This window comes from Taudactylus pleione, unplaced genomic scaffold (genome assembly GCF_031769625.1).
Source record: "Taudactylus pleione unplaced genomic scaffold, aTauple2 ptg000317l, whole genome shotgun sequence".
Lineage (NCBI taxonomy): Eukaryota > Metazoa > Chordata > Amphibia > Anura > Myobatrachidae > Taudactylus > Taudactylus pleione.
The window spans coordinates 5,000,302-5,027,134 of NW_028284718.1; the positions used below are offsets into that span (position 1 = coordinate 5,000,302).

General features: G+C 32.0%; 7 non-coding genes across 7 annotated transcripts; all 7 read right to left on the reverse strand.

The window, feature by feature from the left end:
• Positions 1-870: 870 nt before the first annotated feature.
• Positions 871-942, reverse strand: TRNAP-UGG (transfer RNA proline (anticodon UGG)). The gene has a single exon. It is a non-coding gene; the product is annotated as a tRNA-Pro (tRNA).
• A 1,699-nt stretch (positions 943-2,641) lies between these two features.
• TRNAP-UGG (transfer RNA proline (anticodon UGG)) lies at positions 2,642-2,713 on the reverse strand. The gene has a single exon. It is a non-coding gene; the product is annotated as a tRNA-Pro (tRNA).
• Positions 2,714-6,179: 3,466 nt separating this feature from the next.
• On the reverse strand, positions 6,180-6,251 carry TRNAP-UGG (transfer RNA proline (anticodon UGG)). The gene has a single exon. It is a non-coding gene; the product is annotated as a tRNA-Pro (tRNA).
• Positions 6,252-9,716: 3,465 nt separating this feature from the next.
• Positions 9,717-9,788, reverse strand: TRNAP-UGG (transfer RNA proline (anticodon UGG)). The gene has a single exon. It is a non-coding gene; the product is annotated as a tRNA-Pro (tRNA).
• A 3,466-nt stretch (positions 9,789-13,254) lies between these two features.
• TRNAP-UGG (transfer RNA proline (anticodon UGG)) lies at positions 13,255-13,326 on the reverse strand. The gene has a single exon. It is a non-coding gene; the product is annotated as a tRNA-Pro (tRNA).
• A 3,454-nt stretch (positions 13,327-16,780) lies between these two features.
• TRNAP-UGG (transfer RNA proline (anticodon UGG)) lies at positions 16,781-16,852 on the reverse strand. The gene has a single exon. It is a non-coding gene; the product is annotated as a tRNA-Pro (tRNA).
• A 2,625-nt stretch (positions 16,853-19,477) lies between these two features.
• TRNAP-UGG (transfer RNA proline (anticodon UGG)) lies at positions 19,478-19,549 on the reverse strand. The gene has a single exon. It is a non-coding gene; the product is annotated as a tRNA-Pro (tRNA).
• Positions 19,550-26,833: the final 7,284 nt, after the last annotated feature.

Below are 26,833 nucleotides of genomic sequence, written 5' to 3' on the forward strand. Positions count from 1 at the left end.
ACTTCAATAAGATAATGGAACGCTGTCAAAGAATCTGAAAATTTGGGCTCGTCCATGATTTGAACCTGGGACCTCTCACACCCTAAGCGAGAATCTTAACCCTAGACCAACAAGCCACCTACCTGAACATTTTTCTATTGATTTTTCAATTGATTTAATGAAAATAGCTTTTTGTTTTTAAAAACACCATATACATTTATGTAAAAATGAATCTGTAGAATAAATAAAATATTTCCTTATGGTCCAGTAGATAGTTTTCTAAGTATGCATATAGGAAAAGTGCAGGGACAAGATTTGTGAGTGCCTCCAGAGTTTGGACTTCTCTCATGGACGAAGCTAAAGACTTGTCATAGGCAATGTACAAATCATGCTTCCAGACACAGAAGAAAGGCAAAAGAAAACCTTGCAATTTCATTTTTGAACTTTTTGTGTTTCAAAATGAGACTATTCTTTTAAAACATTCAAAGCTATCTAGACAGTAGGGAACCTGCAGTTTTCCTAATATACCACAATACAGTTGAAATTTGAATAAGTATGCTCTTATTTTTAGAACAACTAAAATGTTTCCGTGAGATTCTATTGATAGTTTTCTTTTTGTGCTTATTTGGAAAGTGCAGTGACAAGATTTAAAAATGGCTACAGAGTTTGGACTTGTCTGATCGATAAAACCCAAGACTTGTCAAAAGCTATGTGTAAATCATGCATAACTAGAAGAAAGGCAATTGAAAAATGATGAAGGCAAGATTCATAAGTATGTACAAATTCTATTGGGAGTATGGCAAAAACAAACTCAGTTGATGCTATTAACTTAGCCAATTGAGAAAATCAGATATATATAAACCATGAGAAGCACCGTAAAAAAGAAATAGAGGGCTCGTCCGGGATTTGAACCAGGGACCTCTCGCACCCAAAGCGAGAATCATACCCCTAGACTAACGAGCCAACTGAAACAAGTCTGTTTTATTTGATTTCTTAACTATTTTATGTGAAAATTGTGTTCTTTTAAAGCAGTCACTAATGTATACAAGGAGGAAAAATTAGCATATATAAAATATTTCCTAATAGTCAATATTTTTCTAAGTATACTTGCTTGGAAATTGCTGTGCAAAGTTTTATGATGCCCAGCAGAGTTTTTCTGATGGATAAAACCCAAGACATGTCACATGCCATGTTCAGATAAGTACTTACAAATAATTTTAGCAGTTTGACAAAAAACAAAATTCAATTGTGCAAATAAGTAAATCCAATCTATTTTGAGAGTTTTGAAAAAACAATATTCAGTTGAAATTCACTCTGGAAATTGACTTCAATAAGATAATGGAACCATGTCAAAGAATCTAAAAATTTGGGCTCGTCCGGGATTTGAACCCGTGACCTCTCGCACCCAAAGTGGGAATGATAGAGTCATCAAGTAAGCATGTTTGATTTGATTTCTTAACTGTTTTTATGTGAAAATTGTATTATTTTAAAGCAGTCACTAATGTATTTAAGGTGGAAATATTAGCATAAATAAAATATTTCCTAATAGTCAATATTTTTCTAAGTATACTTGCTTGGAAATTGCTGTGCAAAGTTTTATGATGCCCAACAGAGTTTTTCTGATGGATAAAACCCAAGACATGTCACATGCTATGTGCAGGTAAGTAATTACAAATAATTTTAGCAGTTTGACAAAAAACAAAATTCAATTGTGCAAATAAGTAAATCAAATCTATTTTGTGAGTTTTTTAAAAATAATATTCATTTGAAGATTTTACTCAGGAAATTGTATTCAATAAGATAATGGAACTATGTCAAAGAATCTGAAAATTTGGGCTCGTCCATGATTTGAACCTGGGACCTCTCACACTCTAAGCGAGAATCTTAACCCTAGACCAACAAGCCACCTACCTGAACATTTTTCTATTGATTTTTCAATTGATTTAATGATAATAGCTTTTTGTTTTTAAAAACACCATATACATTTATGTAAAAATGAATTTGTAGAATAAATAAAATATTTCCTTATGGTCCAGTAGATAGTTTTCTAAGTATGCATATAGGAAAAGTGCAGGGACAAGATTTGTGAGTGCCTCCAGAGTTTGGACTTCTCTCATGGACAAAGCTAAAGACTTGTCATATGCAATGTACAAATCATGCTTCCAGACACAGAAGAAAGGCAAAAGAAAACCTTGCAATTTCATTTTTGAACTTTTTGTGTTTCAAAATGAGACTATTCTTTTAAAACATTCAAAGCTATCTAGACAGTAGGGAACCTGCAGTTTTCCTAATATACCACAATACAGTTGAAATTTGAATAAGTATGCTCTTATTTTTAGAACAACTAAAATGTTTCCGTAAGATTCTATTGATAGTTTTCTTTGTTTGCTTATTTGGAAAGTGCAGTGACAAGATTTAAAAATGGCTACAGAGTTTGGACTTGTCTGATCGATAAAACCCAAGACTTGTCAAAAGCTATGTGTAAATCATGCATAACTAGAAGAAAGGCAATTGAAAAATGATGAAGGCAAGATTCATAAGTATGTACAAATTCTATTGGGAGTATGGCAAAAACAAAACTCAGTTGATGCTATTAACTTAGCCAATTGAGAAAATCAGATATATATATAAACCATGAGAAGCACCGTAAAAAAGAAATAGAGGGCTCATCCGGGATTTGAACCCGGGACCTCTCGCACCCAAAGTGAGAATCATACCCCTAGACTAACGAGCCAACTGAAACAAGTCTGTTTTATTTGATTTCTTAACTATTTTATGTGAAAATGGTGTTCTTTTAAAGCAGTCACTAATATATACAAGGAGGAAAAATTAGCATAAATAAAATATTTCCTAATAGTCAATATTTTTCTAAGTATACTTGCTTGGAAATTGCTGTGCAAAGTTTTATGATGCCCAGCAGAGTTTTTCTGATGGATAAAACCCAAGACATGTCACATGCTATGTGCAGGTAAGTAATTACAAATAATTTTAGCAGTTTGACAAAAAACAAAATTCAATTGTGCAAATAAGTATATCCAATCTATTTTGTGAGTTTTTAAAAAATAATATTCAATTGAAGATTTTACTCAGGAAATTGACTTCAATAAGATAATGGAACGCTGTCAAAGAATCTGAAAATTTGGGCTCGTCCATGATTTGAACCTGGGACCTCTCACACCCTAAGCGAGAATCTTAACCCTAGACCAACAAGCCACCTACCTGAACATTTTTCTATTGATTTTTCAATTGATTTAATGAAAATAGCTTTTTGTTTTTAAAAACACCATATACATTTATGTAAAAATGAATTTGTAGAATAAATAAAATATTTCCTTATGGTCCAGTAGATAGTTTTCTAAGTATGCATATAGGAAAAGTGCAGGGACAAGATTTGTGAGTGCCTCCAGAGTTTGGACTTCTCTCATGGACGAAGCTAAAGACTTGTCATATGCAATGTACAAATCATGCTTCCAGACACAGAAGAAAGGCAAAAGAAAACCTTGCAATTTCATTTTTGAACTTTTTGTGTTTCAAAATGAGACTATTCTTTTAAAACATTCAAAGCTATCTAGACAGTAGGGAACCTGCAGTTTTCCTAATATACCACAATACAGTTGAAATTTGAATAAGTATGCTCTTATTTTTAGAACAACTAAAATGTTTCCGTGAGATTCTATTGATAGTTTTCTTTGTGTGCTTATTTGGAAAGTGCAGTGACAAGATTTAAAAATGGCTACAGAGTTTGGACTTGTCTGATCGATAAAACCCAAGACTTGTCAAAAGCTATGTGTAAATCATGCATAACTAGAAGAAAGGCAATTGAAAAATGATGAAGGCAAGATTCATAAGTATGTACAAATTCTATTGGGAGTATGGCAAAAACAAACTCAGTTGATGCTATTAACTTAGCCAATTGAGAAAATCAGATATATATATAAACCATGAGATGCACCGTACAAAAGAAATAGAGGGCTCGTCCGGGATTTGAACCCAGGACCTCTCACACCAAAAGCGAGAATCATACACCTAGACCAACGAGCCAACTGAATTAAGCTTGTTTTATTTGATTTCTTAACTATTTTATGTGAAAATGGTGTTCTTTTAAAGCAGTCACTAATGTATACAAGGAGGAAAAATTAGCATAAATAAAATATTTCCTAATAGTCAATATTTTTCTAAGTATACTTGCTTGGAAATTGCTGTGCAAAGTTTTATGATGCCCAGCAGAGTTTTTCTGATGGATAAAACCCAAGACATGTCACATGCTATGTTCAGATAAGTACTTACAAATAATTTTAGCAGTTTGACAAAAAACAAAATTCAATTGTGCAAATAAGTAAATCCAATCTATTTTGAGAGTTTTGAAAAAACAATATTCAGTTGAAATTCACTCTGGAAATTGACTTCAATAAGATAATGGAACCATGTCAAAGAATCTAAAAATTTGGGCTCGTCCGGGATTTGAACCCGTGACCTCTCGCACCCAAAGTGAGAATGATAGAGTCATCAAGTAAGCATGTTTTATTTGATTTCTTAACTGTTTTTATGTGAAAATTGTATTATTTTAAAGCAGTCACTAATGTATACAAGGTGGAAATATTAGCATAAATAAAATATTTCCTAATAGTCAATATTTTTCTAAGTATACTTGCTTGGAAATTGCTGTGCAAAGTTTTATGATGCCCAGCAGAGTTTTTCTGATGGATAAAACCCAAGACATGTCACATGCTATGTGCAGGAAAGTAATTACAAATAATTTTAGCAGTTTGACAAAAAACTAAATTCAATTGTGCAAATAAGTAAATCCAATCTATTTTGAGAGTTTTGCAAAAACAATATTCAGTTGAAATTCACTCTGGAAATTGACTTCAATAAGATAATGGAACCATGTCAAAGAAGCTAAAAATTTGGGCTCGTCCGGGATTTGAACCCATGACCTCTCGCACCCAAAGTGGGAATGATAGAGTCATCAAGTAAGCATGTTTTATTTGATTTCTTAACTGTTTTTATGTGAAAATTGTATTATTTTAAAGCAGTCACTAATGTATACAAGGTGGAAATATTAGCATAAATAAAATATTTCCTAATAGTCAATATTTTTCTAAGTATACTTGCTTGGAAATTGCTGTGCAAAGTTTTATGATGCCCAGCAGAGTTTTTCTGATGGATAAAACCCAAGACATGTCACATGCTGTGTGCAGATAAGTACTTACAAATAATTTTAGCAGTTTGACAAAAAACAAAATTCAATTGTGCAAATAAGTATATCCAATCTATTTTGTGAGTTTTTAAAAAATAATATTCAATTGAAGATTTTACTCAGGAAATTGACTTCAATAAGATAATGGAACGCTGTCAAAGAATCTGAAAATTTGGGCTCGTCCATGATTTGAACCTGGGACCTCTCACACCCTAAGCGAGAATCTTAACCCTAGACCAACAAGCCACCTACCTGAACATTTTTCTATTGATTTTTCAATTGATTTAATGAAAATAGCTTTTTGTTTTTAAAAACACCATATACATTTATGTAAAAATGAATTTGTAGAATAAATAAAATATTTCCTTATGGTCCAGTAGATAGTTTTCTAAGTATGCATATAGGAAAAGTGCAGAGACAAGATTTGTGAGTGCCTCCAGAGTTTGGACTTCTCTCATGGACGAAGCTAAAGACTTGTCATATGCAATGTACAAATCATGCTTCCAGACACAGAAGAAAGGCAAAAGAAAACCTTGCAATTTCACTTTTGAACTTTTTGTGTTTCAAAATGAGACTATTCTTTTAAAACATTCAAAGCTATCTAGACAGTAGGGAACCTGCAGTTTTCCTAATATACCACAATACAGTTGAAATTTGAATAAGTATGCTCTTATTTTTAGAACAACTAAAATGTTTCCGTGAGATTCTATTGATAGTTTTCTTTGTGTGCTTATTTGGAAAGTGCAGTGACAAGATTTAAAAATGGCTACAGAGTTTGGACTTGTCTGATCGATAAAACCCAAGACTTGTCAAAAGCTATGTGTAAATCATGCATAACTAGAAGAAAGGCAATTGAAAAATGATGAAGGCAAGATTCATAAGTATGTACAAATTCTATTGGGAGTATGGCAAAAACAAACTCAGTTGATGCTATTAACTTAGCCAATTGAGAAAATCAGATATATATAAACCATGAGAAGCACCGTAAAAAAGAAATAGAGGGCTCATCCGGGATTTGAACCCGGGACCTCTCGTACCCAAAGCGAGAATCATACCCCTAGACTAACGAGCCAACTGAAACAAGTCTGTTTTATTTGATTTCTTAACTATTTTATGTGAAAATGGTGTTCTTTTAAAGCAGTCACTAATATATACAAGGAGGAAAAATTAGCATAAATAAAATATTTCCTAATAGTCAATATTTTTCTAAGTATACTTGCTTGGAAATTGCTGTGCAAAGTTTTATGATGCCCAGCAGAGTTTTTCTGATGGATAAAACCCAAGACATGTCACATGCTATGTTCAGATAAGTACTTACAAATAATTTTAGCAGTTTGACAAAAAACAAAATTCAATTGTGCAAATAAGTAAATCCAATCTATTTTGAGAGATTTGAAAAAACAATATTCAGTTGAAATTCACTCTGGAAATTGACTTCAATAAGATAATGGAACCATGTCAAAGAATCTAACAATTTGGGCTCGTCCGGGATTTGAACCCTTGACCTCTCGCACCCAAAGTGAGAATGATAGAGTCATCAAGTAAGCATGTTTGATTTGATTTCTTAACTGTTTTTATGTGAAAATTTTATTATTTTAAAGCAGTCACTAATGTATACAAGGTGGAAATATTAGCATAAATAAAATATTTCCTAATAGTCAATATTTTTCTAAGTATACTTGCTTGGAAATTGCTGTGCAAAGTTTTATGATGCCCAGCAGAGTTTTTCTGATGGATAAAACCCAAGACATGTCACATGCTATGTGCAGGTAAGTAATTACAAATAATTTTAGCAGTTTGACAAAAAACAAAATTCAATTGTGCAAATAAGTAAATCCAATCTATTTTGTGAGTTTTTAAAAAATAATATTCATTTGAAGATTTTACTCAGGAAATTGTATTCAATAAGATAATGGAACTATGTCAAAGAATCTGAAAATTAGGGCTCGTCCATGATTTGAACCTGGGACCTCTCACACTCTAAGCGAGAATCTTAACCCTAGACCAACAAGCCACCTACCTGAACATTTTTCAATTGATTTTTCAATTGATTTAATGAAAATAGCTTTTTGTTTTTAAAAACACCATATACATTTATGTAAAAATGAATTTGTAGAATAAATAAAATATTTCCTTATGGTCCAGTAGATAGTTTTCTAAGTATGCATATAGGAAAAGTGCAGGGACAAGATTTGTGAGTGCCTCCAGAGTTTGGACTTCTCTCATGGACAAAGCTAAAGACTTGTCATATGCAATGTACAAATCATGCTTCCAGACACAGAAGAAAGGCAAAAGAAAACCTTGCAATTTCATTTTTGAACTTTTTGTGTTTCAAAATGAGACTATTCTTTTAAAACATTCAAAGCTATCTAGACAGTAGGGAACCTGCAGTTTTCCTAATATACCACAATACAGTTGAAATTTGAATAAGTATGCTCTTATTTTTAGAACAACTAAAATGTTTCCGTAAGATTCTATTGATAGTTTTCTTTGTGTGCTAATTTGGAAAGTGCAGTGACAAGATTTAAAAATGGCTACAGAGTTTGGACTTGTCTGATCGATAAAACCCAAGACTTGTCAAAAGCTATGTGTAAATCATGCATAACTAGAAGAAAGGCAATTGAAAAATGATGAAGGCAAGATTCATAAGTATGTACAAATTCTATTGGGAGTATGGCAAAAACAAAACTCAGTTGATGCTATTAACTTAGCCAATTGAGAAAATCAGATATATATAAACCATGAGAAGCACCGTAAAAAAGAAATAGAGGACTCATCAGGGATTTGAACCCGGGACCTCTCGCACCCAAAGCAAGAATCATACCCCTAGACTAACGAGCCAACTGAAACAAGCCTATTTTATTTGATTTCTTAACTATTTTATGTGAAAATGGTGTTCTTTTAAAGCAGTCACTAATGTATACAAGGAGGAAAAATTAGCATAAATATAATATTTCCTAATAGTCAATATTTTTCTAAGTATACTTGCTTGGAAATTGCTGTGCAAAGTTTTATGATGCCCAGCAGAGTTTTTCTGATGGATAAAACCCAAGACATGTCACATGCTATGTGCAGGAAAGTAATTACAAATAATTTTAGCAGTTTGACAAAAAACTAAATTCAATTGTGCAAATAAGTAAATCCAATCTATTTTGAGAGTTTTGCAAACACAATATTCAGTTGAAATTCACTCTGGAAATTGACTTCAATAAGATAATGGAACCATGTCAAAGAAGCTAAAAATTTGGGCTCGTCCGGGATTTGAACCCATGACCTCTCGCACCCAAAGTGGGAATGATAGAGTCATCAAGTAAGCATGTTTTATTTGATTTCTTAACTGTTTTTATGTGAAAATTGTATTATTTTAAAGCAGTCACTAATGTATACAAGGTGGAAATATTAGCATAAATAAAATATTTCCTAATAGTCAATATTTTTCTAAGTATACTTGCTTGGAAATTGCTGTGCAAAGTTTTATGATGCCCAGCAGAGTTTTTCTGATGGATAAAACCCAAGACATGTCACATGCTGTGTGCAGATAAGTACTTACAAATAATTTTAGCAGTTTGACAAAAAACAAAATTCAATTGTGCAAATAAGTATATCCAATCTATTTTGTGAGTTTTTAAAAAATAATATTCAATTGAAGATTTTACTCAGGAAATTGACTTCAATAAGATAATGGAACGCTGTCAAAGAATCTGAAAATTTGGGCTCGTCCATGATTTGAACCTGGGACCTCTCACACCCTAAGCGAGAATCTTAACCCTAGACCAACAAGCCACCTACCTGAACATTTTTCTATTGATTTTTCAATTGATTTAATGAAAATAGCTTTTTGTTTTTAAAAACACCATATACATTTATGTAAAAATGAATTTGTAGAATAAATAAAATATTTCCTTATGGTCCAGTAGATAGTTTTCTAAGTATGCATATAGGAAAAGTGCAGGGACAAGATTTGTGAGTGCCTCCAGAGTTTGGACTTCTCTCATGGACGAAGCTAAAGACTTGTCATATGCAATGTACAAATCATGCTTCCAGACACAGAAGAAAGGCAAAAGAAAACCTTGCAATTTCACTTTTGAACTTTTTGTGTTTCAAAATGAGACTATTCTTTTAAAACATTCAAAGCTATCTAGACAGTAGGGAACCTGCAGTTTTCCTAATATACCACAATACAGTTGAAATTTGAATAAGTATGCTCTTATTTTTAGAACAACTAAAATGTTTCCGTGAGATTCTATTGATAGTTTTCTTTGTGTGCTTATTTGGAAAGTGCAGTGACAAGATTTAAAAATGGCTACAGAGTTTGGACTTGTCTGATCGATAAAACCCAAGACTTGTCAAAAGCTATGTGTAAATCATGCATAACTAGAAGAAAGGCAATTGAAAAATGATGAAGGCAAGATTCATAAGTATGTACAAATTCTATTGGGAGTATGGCAAAAACAAACTCAGTTGATGCTATTAACTTAGCCAATTGAGAAAATCAGATATATATAAACCATGAGAAGCACCGTAAAAAAGAAATAGAGGGCTCATCCGGGATTTGAACCCGGGACCTCTCGTACCCAAAGCGAGAATCATACCCCTAGACTAACGAGCCAACTGAAACAAGTCTGTTTTATTTGATTTCTTAACTATTTTATGTGAAAATGGTGTTCTTTTAAAGCAGTCACTAATATATACAAGGAGGAAAAATTAGCATAAATAAAATATTTCCTAATAGTCAATATTCTTCTAAGTATACTTGCTTGGAAATTGCTGTGCAAAGTTTTATGATGCCCAGCAGAGTTTTTCTGATGGATAAAACCCAAGACATGTCACATGCTATGTTCAGATAAGTACTTACAAATAATTTTAGCAGTTTGACAAAAAACAAAATTCAATTGTGCAAATAAGTAAATCCAATCTATTTTGAGAGTTTTGAAAAAACAATATTCAGTTGAAATTCACTCTGGAAATTGACTTCAATAAGATAATGGAACCATGTCAAAGAATCTAACAATTTGGGCTCGTCCGGGATTTGAACCCTTGACCTCTCGCACCCAAAGTGAGAATGATAGAGTCATCAAGTAAGCATGTTTGATTTGATTTCTTAACTGTTTTTATGTGAAAATTTTATTATTTTAAAGCAGTCACTAATGTATACAAGGTGGAAATATTAGCATAAATAAAATATTTCCTAATAGTCAATATTTTTCTAAGTATACTTGCTTGGAAATTGCTGTGCAAAGTTTTATGATGCCCAGCAGAGTTTTTCTGATGGATAAAACCCAAGACATGTCACATGCTATGTGCAGGTAAGTAATTACAAATAATTTTAGCAGTTTGACAAAAAACAAAATTCAATTGTGCAAATAAGTAAATCCAATCTATTTTGTGAGTTTTTAAAAAATAATATTCATTTGAAGATTTTACTCAGGAAATTGTATTCAATAAGATAATGGAACTATGTCAAAGAATCTGAAAATTAGGGCTCGTCCATGATTTGAACCTGGGACCTCTCACACTCTAAGCGAGAATCTTAACCCTAGACCAACAAGCCACCTACCTGAACATTTTTCAATTGATTTTTCAATTGATTTAATGAAAATAGCTTTTTGTTTTTAAAAACACCATATACATTTATGTAAAAATGAATTTGTAGAATAAATAAAATATTTCCTTATGGTCCAGTAGATAGTTTTCTAAGTATGCATATAGGAAAAGTGCAGGGACAAGATTTGTGAGTGCCTCCAGAGTTTGGACTTCTCTCATGGACAAAGCTAAAGACTTGTCATATGCAATGTACAAATCATGCTTCCAGACACAGAAGAAAGGCAAAAGAAAACCTTGCAATTTCATTTTTGAACTTTTTGTGTTTCAAAATGAGACTATTCTTTTAAAACATTCAAAGCTATCTAGACAGTAGGGAACCTGCAGTTTTCCTAATATACCACAATACAGTTGAAATTTGAATAAGTATGCTCTTATTTTTAGAACAACTAAAATGTTTCCGTAAGATTCTATTGATAGTTTTCTTTGTGTGCTAATTTGGAAAGTGCAGTGACAAGATTTAAAAATGGCTACAGAGTTTGGACTTGTCTGATCGATAAAACCCAAGACTTGTCAAAAGCTATGTGTAAATCATGCATAACTAGAAGAAAGGCAATTGAAAAATGATGAAGGCAAGATTCATAAGTATGTACAAATTCTATTGGGAGTATGGCAAAAACAAAACTCAGTTGATGCTATTAACTTAGCCAATTGAGAAAATCAGATATATATAAACCATGAGAAGCACCGTAAAAAAGAAATAGAGGACTCATCAGGGATTTGAACCCGGGACCTCTCGCACCCAAAGCAAGAATCATACCCCTAGACTAACGAGCCAACTGAAACAAGCCTGTTTTATTTGATTTCTTAACTATTTTATGTGAAAATGGTGTTCTTTTAAAGCAGTCACTAATGTATACAAGGAGGAAAAATTAGCATAAATATAATATTTCCTAATAGTCAATATTTTTCTAAGTATACTTGCTTGGAAATTGCTGTGCAAAGTTTTATGATGCCCAGCAGAGTTTTTCTGATGGATAAAACCCAAGACATGTCACATGCTATGTTCAGATAAGTACTTACAAATAATTTTAGCAGTTTGACAAAAAACAAAATTCAATTGTGCAAATAAGTAAATCCAATCTATTTTGAGAGTTTTGAAAAAACAATATTCAGTTGAAATTCACTCTGGAAATTGACTTCAATAAGATAATGGAACCATGTCAAAGAATCTAACAATTTGGGCTCGTCCGGGATTTGAACCCTTGACCTCTCGCACCCAAAGTGAGAATCAAAGAGTCATCAAGTAAGCATGTATTATTTGATTTCTTAACTGTTTTTATGTGAAAATTTTATTATTTTAAAGCAGTCACTAATGTATACAAGGTGGAAATATTAGCATAAATAAAATATTTCCTAATAGTCAATATTTTTCTAAGTATACGTGCTTGGAAATTGCTGTGCAAAGTTTTATGATGCCCAGCAGAGTTTTTCTGATGGATAAAACCCAAGACATGTCACATGCTATGTGCAGGTAAGTAATTACAAATAATTTTAGCAGTTTGACAAAAAACAAAATTCAATTGTGCAAATAAGTAAATCCAATCTATTTTGTGAGTTTTTAAAAAATAATATTCATTTGAAGATTTTACTCAGGAAATTGTATTCAATAAGATAATGGAACTATGTCAAAGAATCTGAAAATTTGGGCTCGTCCATGATTTGAACCTGGGACCTCTCACACTCTAAGCGAGAATCTTAACCCTAGACCAACAAGCCACCTACCTGAACATTTTTCAATTGATTTTTCAATTGATTTAATGAAAATAGCTTTTTGTTTTTAAAAACACCATATACATTTATGTAAAAATGAATTTGTAGAATAAATAAAATATTTCCTTATGGTCCAGTAGATAGTTTTCTAAGTATGCATATAGGAAAAGTGCAGGGACAAGATTTGTGAGTGCCTCCAGAGTTTGGACTTCTCTCATGGACGAAGCTAAAGACTTGTCATATGCAATGTACAAATCATGCTTCCAGACACAGAAGAAAGGCAAAAGAAAACCTTGCAATTTCATTTTTGAACTTTTTGTGTTTCAAAATGAGACTATTCTTTTAAAACATTCAAAGCTATCTAGACAGTAGGGAACCTGCATTTTTCCTAATATACCACAATACAGTTGAAATTTGAATAAGTATGCTCTTATTTTTAGAACAACTAAAATGTTTCCGTAAGATTCTATTGATAGTTTTCTTTGTGTGCTAATTTGGAAAGTGCAGTGACAAGATTTAAAAATGGCTACAGAGTTTGGACTTGTCTGATCGATAAAACCCAAGACTTGTCAAAAGCTATGTGTAAATCATGCATAACTAGAAGAAAGGCAATTGAAAAATGATGAAGGCAAGATTCATAAGTATGTACAAATTCTATTGGGAGTATGGCAAAAACAAAACTCAGTTGATGCTATTAACTTAGCCAATTGAGAAAATCAGACATATATAAACCATGAGAAGCACCGTAAAAAAGAAATAGAGGGCTCATCCGGGATTTGAACCCGGGACCTCTCGCACCCAAAGCAAGAATCATACCCCTAGACTAACGAGCCAACTGAAACAAGCCTGTTTTATTTGATTTCTTAACTATTTTATGTGAAAATGGTGTTCTTTTAAAGCAGTCACTAATGTATACAAGGAGGAAAAATTAGCATAAATAAAATATTTCCTAATAGTCAATATTTTTCTAAGTATACTTGCTTGGAAATTGCTGTGCAAAGTTTTATGATGCCCAGCAGAGTTTTTCTGATGGATAAAACCCAAGACATGTCACATGCTATGTTCAGATAAGTACTTACAAATAATTTTAGCAGTTTGACAAAAAACAAAATTCAATTGTGCAAATAAGTAAATCCAATCTATTTTGAGAGTTTTGAAAAAACAATATTCAGTTGAAATTCACTCTTGAAATTGACTTCAATAAGATAATGGAACCATGTCAAAGAATCTAACAATTTGGGCTCGTCCGGGATTTGAACCCTTGACCTCTCGCACCCAAAGTGAGAATGATAGAGTCATCAAGTAAGCATGTTTTATTTGATTTCTTAACTGTTTTTATGTGAAAATTGTATTATTTTAAAGCAGTCACTAATGTATACAAGGTGGAAATATTAGCATAAATAAAATATTTCCTAATAGTCAATATTTTTCTAAGTATACTTGCTTGGAAATTGCTGTGCAAAGTTTTATGATGCCCAGCAGAGTTTTTCTGATGGATAAAACCCAAGACATGTCACATGCTATGTGCAGGTAACTAATTACAAATAATTTTAGCAGTTTGACAAAAAACAAAATTCAATTGTGCAAATAAGTAAATCAAATCTATTTTGTGAGTTTTTTTAAAATAATATTCATTTGAAGATTTTACTCAGGAAATTGTATTCAATAAGATAATGGAACTATGTCAAAGAATCTGAAAATTTGGGCTCGTCCATGATTTGAACCTGGGACCTCTCACACTCTAAGCGAGAATCTTAACCCTAGACCAACAAGCCACCTACCTGAACATTTTTCTATTGATTTTTCAATTGATTTAATGATAATAGCTTTTTGTTTTTAGAAAACACCATATACATTTATGTAAAAATGAATTTGTAGAATAAATAAAATATTTCCTTATGGTCCAGTAGATAGTTTTCTAAGTATGCATATAGGAAAAGTGCAGGGACAAGATTTGTGAGTGCCTCCAGAGTTTGGACTTCTCTCATGGACAAAGCGAAAGACTTGTCATATGCAATGTACAAATCATGCTTCCAGACACAGAAGAAAGGCAAAAGAAAACCTTGCAATTTCATTTTTGAACTTTTTGTGTTTCAAAATGAGACTATTCTTTTAAAACATTCAAAGCTATCTAGACAGTAGGGAACCTGCAGTTTTCCTAATATACCACAATACAGTTGAAATTTGAATAAGTATGCTCTTATTTTTAGAACAACTAAAATGTTTCCGTAAGATTCTATTGATAGTTTTCTTTGTGTGCTTATTTGGAAAGTGCAGTGACAAGATTTAAAAATGGCTACAGAGTTTGGACTTGTCTGATCGATAAAACCCAAGACTTGTCAAAAGCTATGTGTAAATCATGCATAACTAGAAGAAAGGCAATTGAAAAATGATGAAGGCAAGATTCATAAGTATGTACAAATTCTATTGGGAGTATGGCAAAAACAAAACTCAGTTGATGCTATTAACTTAGCCAATTGAGAAAATCAGATATATATAAACCATGAGAAGCACCGTAAAAAAGAAATAGAGGGCTCATCCGGGATTTGAACCCGACACCTCTCGCACCCAAAGTGAGAATCATACCCCTAGACTAACGAGCCAACTGAAACAAGTCTGTTTTATTTGATTTCTTAACTATTTTATGTGAAAATGGTGTTCTTTTAAAGCAGTCACTAATATATACAAGGAGGAAAAATTAGCATAAATAAAATATTTCCTAATAGTCAATATTTTTCTAAGTATACTTGCTTGGAAATTGCTGTGCAAAGTTTTATGATGCCCAGCAGAGTTTTTCTGATGGATAAAACCCAAGACATGTCACATGCTATGTTCAGATAAGTACTTACAAATAATTTTAGCAGTTTGACAAAAAACAAAATTCAATTGTGCAAATAAGTAAATCCAATCTATTTTGAGAGTTTTGAAAAAACAATATTCAGTTGAAATTCACTTCAATAAGATAATGGAACCATGTCAAAGAATCTAACAATTTGGGCTCGTCCGGGATTTGAACCCTTGACCTCTCGCACCCAAAGTGAGAATGATAGAGTCATCAAGTAAGCATGTTTGATTTGATTTCTTAACTGTTTTTATGTGAATATTTTATTATTTTAAAGCAGTCACTAATGTATACAAGGTGGAAATATTAGCATAAATAAAATATTTCCTAATAGTCAATATTTTTCTAAGTATACTTGCTTGGAAATTGCTGTGCAAAGTTTTATGATGCCCAGCAGAGTTTTTCTGATGGATAAAACCCAAGACATGTCACATGCTATGTGCAGGTAACTAATTACAAATAATTTTAGCAGTTTGACAAAAAAAAAAATTCAATTGTGCAAATAAGTAAATCCAATCTATTTTGTGAGTTTTTAAAAAATAATATTCATTTGAAGATTTTACTCAGGAAATTGTATTCAATAAGATAATGGAACTATGTCAAAGAATCTGAAAATTTGGGTTCGTCCATGATTTGAACCTGGGACCTCTCACACTCTAAGCGAGAATCTTAACCCTAGACCAACAAGCCACCTACCTGAACATTTTTCTATTGATTTTTCAATTGATTTAATGAAAATAGCTTTTTGTTTTTAAAAACACCATATACATTTATGTAAAAATGAATTTGTAGAATAAATAAAATATTTCCTTATGGTCCAGTAGATAGTTTTCTAAGTATGCATATAGGAAAAGTGCAGGGACAAGATTTGTGAGTGCCTACAGAGTTTGGACTTCTCTCATGGACAAAGCTAAAGACTTGTCATATGCAATGTACAAATCATGCTTCCAGACACAGAAGAAAGGCAAAAGAAAACCTTGCAATTTCATTTTTGAACTTTTTGTGTTTCAAAATCAGACTATTCTTTTAAAACATTCAAAGCTATCTAGACAGTAGGGAACCTGCAGTTTTCCTAATATTCCACAATACAGTTGAAATTTGAATAAGTATGCTCTTATTTTTAGAACAACTAAAACGTTTCCGTAAGATTCTATTGATAGTTTTCTTTGTGTGCTTATTTGGAAAGTGCAGTGACAAGATTTAAAAATGGCTACAGAGTTTGGACTTGTCTGATCGATAAAACCCAAGACTTGTCAAAAGCTATGTGTAAATCATGCATAAATAGAAGAAAGGCAATTGAAAAATGATGAAGGCAAGATTCATAAGTATGTACAAATTCTATTGGGAGTATGGCAAAAACAAAACTCAGTTGATGCTATTGACTTAGCCAATTGAGAAAATCAGATATATATAAACTATGAGATGCACCGTACAAAAGAAATAGAGGGCTCGTCCGGAATTTGAACCCGGGACCTCTCGCACCCAAAGCGAGAATCATACCCCTAGACCAACGAGCCAACTGAAATAAGTGTGGTTTATTTGATTTCTTAACTGTTTTTATGTGAAAATGGTATTCTTTTAATGCAGTCACTAATGTATACAAGGAGGAAAAATTAGCATAAATAAAATGTTTCCTAATAGTCAATATTTTTCTAAGTATACTTGCTTGGAAATTGCTGTGCAAAGTTTTATGATGCCCAGCAGAGTTTTTCTGATGGATTAAACCCAAGACATGTCACATGCTATGTTCAGATAAGTACTTACAAATAATTTTAGCAGTTTGACAAAAAACAAAATTCAATTGTGCAAATAAGTAAATCCAATCTATTTTGAGAATTTTGAAAAAACAATATTCAGTTGAAATTCACTCTGGAAATTGACTTCAATAAGATAATGGAACCATGTCAAAGAATCTAAAAATTTGGGCACGTCCGGGATTTGAACCCATGACCTCTCGCACCCAAAGTGAGAATGATAGAGTCATCAAGTAAGCATGTTTTATTTGATTTCTTAACTGTTTTTATGTGAAAATTGTATTATTTTAAAGCAGTCACTAATGTATACAAGGTGGAAATATTAGCATAAATAAAATATTTCCTAATAGTCAATATTTTTCTAAGTATACTTGCTTGGAAATTGCTGTGCAAAGTTTTATGATGCCCAGCAGATTTTTTCTGATGGATAAAACCCAAGACATGTCACATGCTATGTGCAGGTAAGTAATTACAAATAATTTTAGCAGTTTGACAAAAAACAAAATTCAATTGTGCAAATAAGTAAATCCAATCTATTTTGAGAGTTTTGAAAAAACAATATTCAGTTGAAATTCACTCTGGAAATTGACTTCAATAAGATAATGGAACCATGTCAAAGAATCTAAAAATTTGGGCACGTCCGGGATTTGAACCCGTGACCTCTCGCACCCAAAGTGAGAATGATAGAGTCATCAAGTAAGCATGTTTTATTTGATTTCTTAACTGTTTTTATGTGAAAATTGTATTATTTTAAAGCAGTCACTAATGTATACAAGGTGGAAATATTAGCATAAATAAAATATTTCCTAATAGTCAATATTTTTCTAAGTATACTTGCTTGGAAATTGCTGTGCAAAGTTTTATGATGCCCAGCAGAGTTTTTCTGATGGATAAAACCCAAGACATGTCACATGCTATGTGCAGGTAAGTAATTACAAATAATTTTAGCAGTTTGACAAAAAACAAAATTCAATTGTGCAAATAAGTAAATCCAATCTATTTTGAGAGTTTTCAAAAAACAATATTCAGTTGAAATTCACTCTGGAAATTGACTTCAATAAGATAATGGAACCATGTCAAAGAATCTAAAAATTTGGGCTTGTCCGGGATTTGAACCCGTGACCTCTCGCACCCAAAGTGAGAATGATAGAGTCATCAAGTAAGCATGTTTTATTTGATTTCTTAACTGTTTTTATGTGAAAATTGTATTATTTTAAAGCAGTCACTAATGTATACAAGGTGGAAATATTAGCATAAATAAAATATTTCCTAATAGTCAATATTTTTCTAAGTATACTTGCTTGGAAATTGCTGTGCAAAGTTTTATGATGCCCAGCAGAGTTTTTCTGATGGATAAAACCCAAGACATGTCACATGCTATGTGCAGGTAAGTAATTACAAATAATTTTAGCAGTTTGACAAAAAACAAAATTCAATTGTGCAAATAAGTATATCCAATCTATTTTGTGAGTTTTTTAAAAATAATATTCATTTGAAGATTTTACTCAGGAAATTGTATTCAATAAGATAATGGAACTATGTCAAAGAATCTGAAAATTTGGGCTCGTCCATGATTTGAACCTGGGACCTCTCACACTCTAAGCGAGAATCTTAACCCTAGACCAACAAGCCACCTACCTGAACATTTTTCTATTGATTTTTCAATTGATTTAATGATAATAGCTTTTTGTTTTTAGAAAACACCATATACATTTATGTAAAAATGAATTTGTAGAATAAATAAAATATTTCCTTATGGTCCAGTAGATAGTTTTCTAAGTATGCATATAGGAAAAGTGCAGGGACAAGATTTGTGAGTGCCTCCAGAGTTTGGACTTCTCTCATGGACAAAGCTAAAGACTTGTCATATGCAATGTACAAATCATGCTTCCAGACACAGAAGAAAGGCAAAAGAAAACCTTGCAATTTCATTTTTGAACTTTTTGTGTTTCAAAATGAGACTATTCTTTTAAAACATTCAAAGCTATCTAGACAGTAGGGAACCTGCAGTTTTCCTAATATACCACAATACAGTTGAAATTTGAATAAGTATGCTCTTATTTTTAGAACAACTAAAATGTTTCCGTAAGATTCTATTGATAGTTTTCTTTGTGTGCTTATTTGGAAAGTGCAGTGACAAGATTTAAAAATGGCTACAGAGTTTGGACTTGTCTGATCGATAAAACCCAAGACTTGTCAAAAGCTATGTGTAAATCATGCATAACTAGAAGAAAGGCAATTGAAAAATGATGAAGGCAAGATTCATAAGTATGTACAAATTCTATTGGGAGTATGGCAAAAACAAAACTCAGTTGAAGCTATTAACTTAGCCAATTGAGAAAATCAGATATATATAAACCATGAGAAGCACCGTAAAAAAGAAATAGAGGGCTCATCCGGGATTTGAACCCGGGACCTCTCGCACCCAAAGTGAGAATCTTACCCCTAGACTAACGAGCCAACTGAAACAAGCCTGTTTTATTTGATTTCTTAACTATTTTATGTGAAAATGGTGTTCTTTTAAAGCAGTCACTAATATATACAAGGAGGAAAAATTAGCATAAATAAAATATTTCCTAATAGTCAATATTTTTCTAAGTATACTTGCTTGGAAATTGCTGTGCAAAGTTTTATGATGCCCAGCAGAGTTTTTCTGATGGATAAAACCCAAGACATGTCACATGCTATGTTCAGATAAGTACTTACAAATAATTTTAGCAGTTTGACAAAAAACAAAATTCAATTGTGCAAATAAGTAAATCCAATCTATTTTGAGAGTTTTGAAAAAACAATATTCAGTTGAAATTCACTCTGGAAATTGACTTCAATAAGATAATGGAACCATGTCAAAGAATCTAACAATTTGGTCTCGTCCGGGATTTGAACCCTTGACCTCTCGCACCCAAAGTGAGAATGATAGAGTCATCAAGTAAGCATGTTTGATTTGATTTCTTAACTGTTTTTATGTGAAAATTTTATTATTTTAAAGCAGTCACTAATGTATACAAGGTGGAAATATTAGCATAAATAAAATATTTCCTAATAGTCAATATTTTTCTAAGTATACTTGCTTGGAAATTGCTGTGCAAAGTTTTATGATGCCCAGCAGAGTTTTTCTGATGGATAAAACCCAAGACATGTCACATGCTATGTGCAGGTAACTAATTACAAATAATTTTAGCAGTTTGACAAAAAACAAAATTCAATTGTGCAAATAAGTAAATCCAATCTATTTTGTGAGTTTTTAAAAAATAATATTCATTTGAAGATTTTACTCAGGAAATTGTATTCAATAAGATAATGGAACTATGTCAAAGAATCTGAAAATTTGGGCACGTCTGGGATTTGAACCCATGACCTCTCGCACCCAAAGTGAGAATGATAGAGTCATCAAGTAAGCATGTTTTATTTGATTTCTTAACTGTTTTAATGTGAAAATTGTATTATTTTAAAGCAGTCACTAATGTATACAAGGTGGAAATATTAGCATAAATAAAATATTTCCTAATAGTCAATATTTTTCTAAGTATACTTGCTTGGAAATTGCTGTGCAAAGTTTTATGATGCCCAGCAGAGTTTTTCTGATGGATAAAACCCAAGACATGTCACATGCTATGTGCAGGTAAGTAATTACAAATAATTTTAGCAGTTTGACAAAAAACAAAATTCAATTGTGCAAATAAGTAAATCCAATCTATTTTGAGAGTGTTGAAAAAACAATATTCAGTTGAAATTCACTCTGGAAATTGACTTCAATAAGATAATGGAACCATGTCAAAGAATCTAAAAATTTGGGCACGTCCGGGATTTGAACCCGTGACCTCTCGCACCCAAAGTGAGAATGATAGAGTCATCAAGTAAGCATGTTTTATTTGATTTCTTAACTGTTTTTATGTGAAAATTGTATTATTTTAAAGCAGTCACTAATGTATACAAGGTGGAAATATTAGCATAAATAAAATATTTCCTAATAGTCAATATTTTTCTAAGTATACTTGCTTGGAAATTGCTGTGCAAAGTTTTATGATGCCCAGCAGAGTTTTTCTGATGGATAAAACCCAAGACATGTCACATGCTATGTGCAGGTAAGTAATTACAAATAATTTTAGCAGTTTGACAAAAAACAAAATTCAATTGTGCAAATAAGTAAATCCAATCTATTTTGAGAGTTTTCAAAAAACAATATTCAGTTGAAATTCACTCTGGAAATTGACTTCAATAAGATAATGGAACCATGTCAAAGAATCTAAAAATTTGGGCTCGTCCGGGATTTGAACCCGTGACCTCTCGCACCCAAAGTGAGAATGATAGAGTCATCAAGTAAGCATGTTTTATTTGATTTCTTAACTGTTTTTAGGTGAAAATTGTATTATTTTAAAGCAGTCACTAATGTATACAAGGTGGAAATATTAGCATAAATAAAATATTTCCTAATAGTCAATATTTTTCTAAGTATACTTGCTTGGAAATTGCTGTGCAAAGTTTTATGATGCCCAGCAGAGTTTTTCTGATGGATAAAACCCAAGACATGTCACATGCTATGTGCAGGTAAGTAATTACAAATAATTTTAGCAGTTTGACAAAAAACAAAATTCAATTGTGCAAATAAGTATATCCAATCTATTTTGTGAGTTTTTAAAAAATAATATTCAATTGAAGATTTTACTCAGGAAATTGACTTCAATAAGATAATGGAACGCTGTCAAAGAATCTGATAATTTGGGCTCGTCCATGATTTGAACCTGGGACCTCTCACACCCTAAGCGAGAATCTTAACCCTAGACCAACAAGCCACCTACCTGAACATTTTTCTATTGATTTTTCAATTGATTTAATGAAAATAGCTTTTTGTTTTTAAAAACACCATATACATTTATGTATAAATGAATTTGTAGAATAAATAAAATATTTCCTTATGGTCCAGTAGATAGTTTTCTAAGTATGCATATAGGAAAAGTGCAGGGACAAGATTTGTGAGTGCCTCCAGAGTTTGGACTTCTCTCATGGACAAAGCTAAAGACTTGTCATATGCAATGTACAAATCATGCTTCCAGACACAGAAGAAAGGCAAAAGAAAACCTTGCAATTTCATTTTTGAACTTTTTGTGTTTCAAAATGAGACTATTCTTTTAAAACATTCAAAGCTATCTAGACAGTAGGGAACCTGCAGTTTTCCTAATATACCACAATACAGTTGAAATTTGAATAAGTATGCTCTTATTTTTAGAACAACTAAAATGTTTCCGTGAGATTCTATTGATAGTTTTCTTTGTGTGCTTATTTGGAAAGTGCAGTGACAAGATTTAAAAATGGCTACAGAGTTTGGACTTATCTGATCGATAAAACCCAAGACTTGTCAAAAGCTATGTGTAAATCATGCATAACTAGAAGAAAGGCAATTGAAAAATGATGAAGGCAAGATTCATAAGTATGTACAAATTCTATTGGGAGTATGGCAAAAACAAACTCAGTTGATGCTATTAACTTAGCCAATTGAGAAAATCAGATATATATAAACCATGAGAAGCACCGTAAAAAAGAAATAGAGGGCTCGTCCGGGATTTGAACCAGGGACCTCTCGCACCCAAATCGAGAATCATACCCCTAGACTAACGAGCCAACTGAAACAAGTCTGTTTTATTTGATTTCTTAACTATTTTATGTGAAAATGGTGTTCTTTTAAAGCAGTCACTAATGTATACAAGGAGGAAAAATTAGCATAAATAAAATATTTCCTAATAGTCAATATTTTTCTAAGTATACTTGCTTGGAAATTGCTGTGCAAAGTTTTATGATGCCCAGCAGAGTTTTTCTGATGGATAAAACCCAAGACATGTCACATGCTATGTTCAGATAAGTACTTACAAATAATTTTAGCAGTTTGACAAAAAACAAAATTCAATTGTGCAAATAAGTAAATCCAATCTATTTTGAGAGTTTTGAAAAAACAATATTCAGTTGAAATTCACTCTGGAAATTGACTTCAATAAGATAATGGAACCATGTCAAAGAATCTAACAATTTGGTCTCGTCCGGGATTTGAACCCTTGACCTCTCGCACCCAAAGTGAGAATGATAGAGTCATCAAGTAAGCATGTTTGATTTGATTTCTTAACTGTTTTTATGTGAAAATTTTATTATTTTAAAGCAGTCACTAATGTATACAAGGTGGAAATATTAGCATAAATAAAATATTTCCTAATAGTCAATATTTTTCTAAGTATACTTGCTTGGAAATTGCTGTGCAAAGTTTTATGATGCCCAGCAGAGTTTTTCTGATGGATAAAACCCAAGACATGTCACATGCTATGTGCAGGTAACTAATTACAAATAATTTTAGCAGTTTGACAAAAAACAAAATTCAATTGTGCAAATAAGTAAATCCAATCTATTTTGTGAGTTTTTAAAAAATAATATTCATTTGAAGATTTTACTCAGGAAATTGTATTCAATAAGATAATGGAACTATGTCAAAGAATCTGAAAATTTGGGCACGTCTGGGATTTGAACCGATGACCTCTCGCACCCAAAGTGAGAATGATAGAGTCATCAAGTAAGCATGTTTTATTTGATTTCTTAACTGTTTTAATGTGAAAATTGTATTATTTTAAAGCAGTCACTAATGTATACAAGGTGGAAATATTAGCATAAATAAAATATTTCCTAATAGTCAATATTTTTCTAAGTATACTTGCTTGGAAATTGCTGTGCAAAGTTTTATGATGCCCAGCAGAGTTTTTCTGATGGATAAAACCCAAGACATGTCACATGCTATGTGCAGGTAAGTAATTACAAATAATTTTAGCAGTTTGACAAAAAACAAAATTCAATTGTGCAAATAAGTAAATCCAATCTATTTTGAGAGTGTTGAAAAAACAATATTCAGTTGAAATTCACTCTGGAAATTGACTTCAATAAGATAATGGAACCATGTCAAAGAATCTAAAAATTTGGGCACGTCCGGGATTTGAACCCGTGACCTCTCGCACCCAAAGTGAGAATGATAGAGTCATCAAGTAAGCATGTTTTATTTGATTTCTTAACTGTTTTTATGTGAAAATTGTATTATTTTAAAGCAGTCACTAATGTATACAAGGTGGAAATATTAGCATAAATAAAATATTTCCTAATAGTCAATATTTTTCTAAGTATACTTGCTTGGAAATTGCTGTGCAAAGTTTTATGATGCCCAGCAGAGTTTTTCTGATGGATAAAACCCAAGACATGTCACATGCTATGTGCAGGTAAGTAATTACAAATAATTTTAGCAGTTTGACAAAAAACAAAATTCAATTGTGCAAATAAGTAAATCCAATCTATTTTGAGAGTTTTCAAAAAACAATATTCAGTTGAAATTCACTCTGGAAATTGACTTCAATAAGATAATGGAACCATGTCAAAGAATCTAAAAATTTGGGCTCGTCCGGGATTTGAACCCGTGACCTCTCGCACCCAAAGTGAGAATGATAGAGTCATCAAGTAAGCATGTTTTATTTGATTTCTTAACTGTTTTTATGTGAAAATTGTATTATTTTAAAGCAGTCACTAATGTATACAAGGTGGAAATATTAGCATAAATAAAATATTTCCTAATAGTCAATATTTTTCTAAGTATACTTGCTTGGAAATTGCTGTGCAAAGTTTTATGATGCCCAGCAGAGTTTTTCTGATGGATAAAACCCAAGACATGTCACATGCTATGTGCAGGTAAGTAATTACAAATAATTTTAGCAGTTTGACAAAAAACAAAATTCAATTGTGCAAATAAGTATATCCAATCTATTTTGTGAGTTTTTAAAAAATAATATTCAATTGAAGATTTTACTCAGGAAATTGACTTCAATAAGATAATGGAACGCTGTCAAAGAATCTGATAATTTGGGCTCGTCCATGATTTGAACCTGGGACCTCTCACACCCTAAGCGAGAATCTTAACCCTAGACCAACAAGCCACCTACCTGAACATTTTTCTATTGATTTTTCAATTGATTTAATGAAAATAGCTTTTTGTTTTTAAAAACACCATATACATTTATGTATAAATGAATTTGTAGAATAAATAAAATATTTCCTTATGGTCCAGTAGATAGTTTTCTAAGTATGCATATAGGAAAAGTGCAGGGACAAGATTTGTGAGTGCCTCCAGAGTTTGGACTTCTCTCATGGACAAAGCTAAAGACTTGTCATATGCAATGTACAAATCATGCTTCCAGACACAGAAGAAAGGCAAAAGAAAACCTTGCAATTTCATTTTTGAACTTTTTGTGTTTCAAAATGAGACTATTCTTTTAAAACATTCAAAGCTATCTAGACAGTAGGGAACCTGCAGTTTTCCTAATATACCACAATACAGTTGAAATTTGAATAAGTATGCTCTTATTTTTAGAACAACTAAAATGTTTCCGTGAGATTCTATTGATAGTTTTCTTTGTGTGCTTATTTGGAAAGTGCAGTGACAAGATTTAAAAATGGCTACAGAGTTTGGACTTATCTGATCGATAAAACCCAAGACTTGTCAAAAGCTATGTGTAAATCATGCATAACTAGAAGAAAGGCAATTGAAAAATGATGAAGGCAAGATTCATAAGTATGTACAAATTCTATTGGGAGTATGGCAAAAACAAACTCAGTTGATGCTATTAACTTAGCCAATTGAGAAAATCAGATATATATAAACCATGAGAAGCACCGTAAAAAAGAAATAGAGGGCTCGTCCGGGATTTGAACCAGGGACCTCTCGCACCCAAATCGAGAATCATACCCCTAGACTAACGAGCCAACTGAAACAAGTCTGTTTTATTTGATTTCTTAACTATTTTATGTGAAAATGGTGTTCTTTTAAAGCAGTCACTAATGTATACAAGGAGGAAAAATTAGCATAAATAAAATATTTCCTAATAGTCAATATTTTTCTAAGTATACTTGCTTGGAAATTGCTGTGCAAAGTTTTATGATGCCCAGCAGAGTTTTTCTGATGGATAAAACCCAAGACATGTCACATGCTATGTTCAGATAAGTACTTACAAATAATTTTAGCAGTTTGACAAAAAACAAAATTCAATTGTGCAAATAAGTAAATCCAATCTATTTTGAGAGTTTTGAAAAAACAATATTCAGTTGAAATTCACTCTGGAAATTGACTTCAATAAGATAATGGAACCATGTCAAAGAATCTAACAATTTGGGCTCGTCCGGGATTTGAACCCTTGACCTCTCGCACCCAAAGTGAGAATGATAGAGTCATCAAGTAAGCATGTTTGATTTGATTTCTTAACTGTTTTTATGTGAAAATTTTATTATTTTAAAGCAGTCACTAATGTATACAAGGTGGAAATATTAGCATAAATAAAATATTTCCTAATAGTCAATATTTTTCTAAGTATACTTGCTTGGAAATTGCTGTGCAAAGTTTTATGATGCCCAGCAGAGTTTTTCTGATGGATAAAACCCAAGACATGTCACATGCTATGTGCAGGTAACTAATTACAAATAATTTTAGCAGTTTGACAAAAAACAAAATTCAATTGTGCAAATAAGTAAATCCAATCTATTTTGTGAGTTTTTAAAAAATAATATTCATTTGAAGATTTTACTCAGGAAATTGTATTCAATAAGATAATGGAACTATGTCAAAGAATCTGAAAATTTGGGCACGTCTGGGATTTGAACCGATGACCTCTCGCACCCAAAGTGAGAATGATAGAGTCATCAAGTAAGCATGTTTTATTTGATTTCTTAACTGTT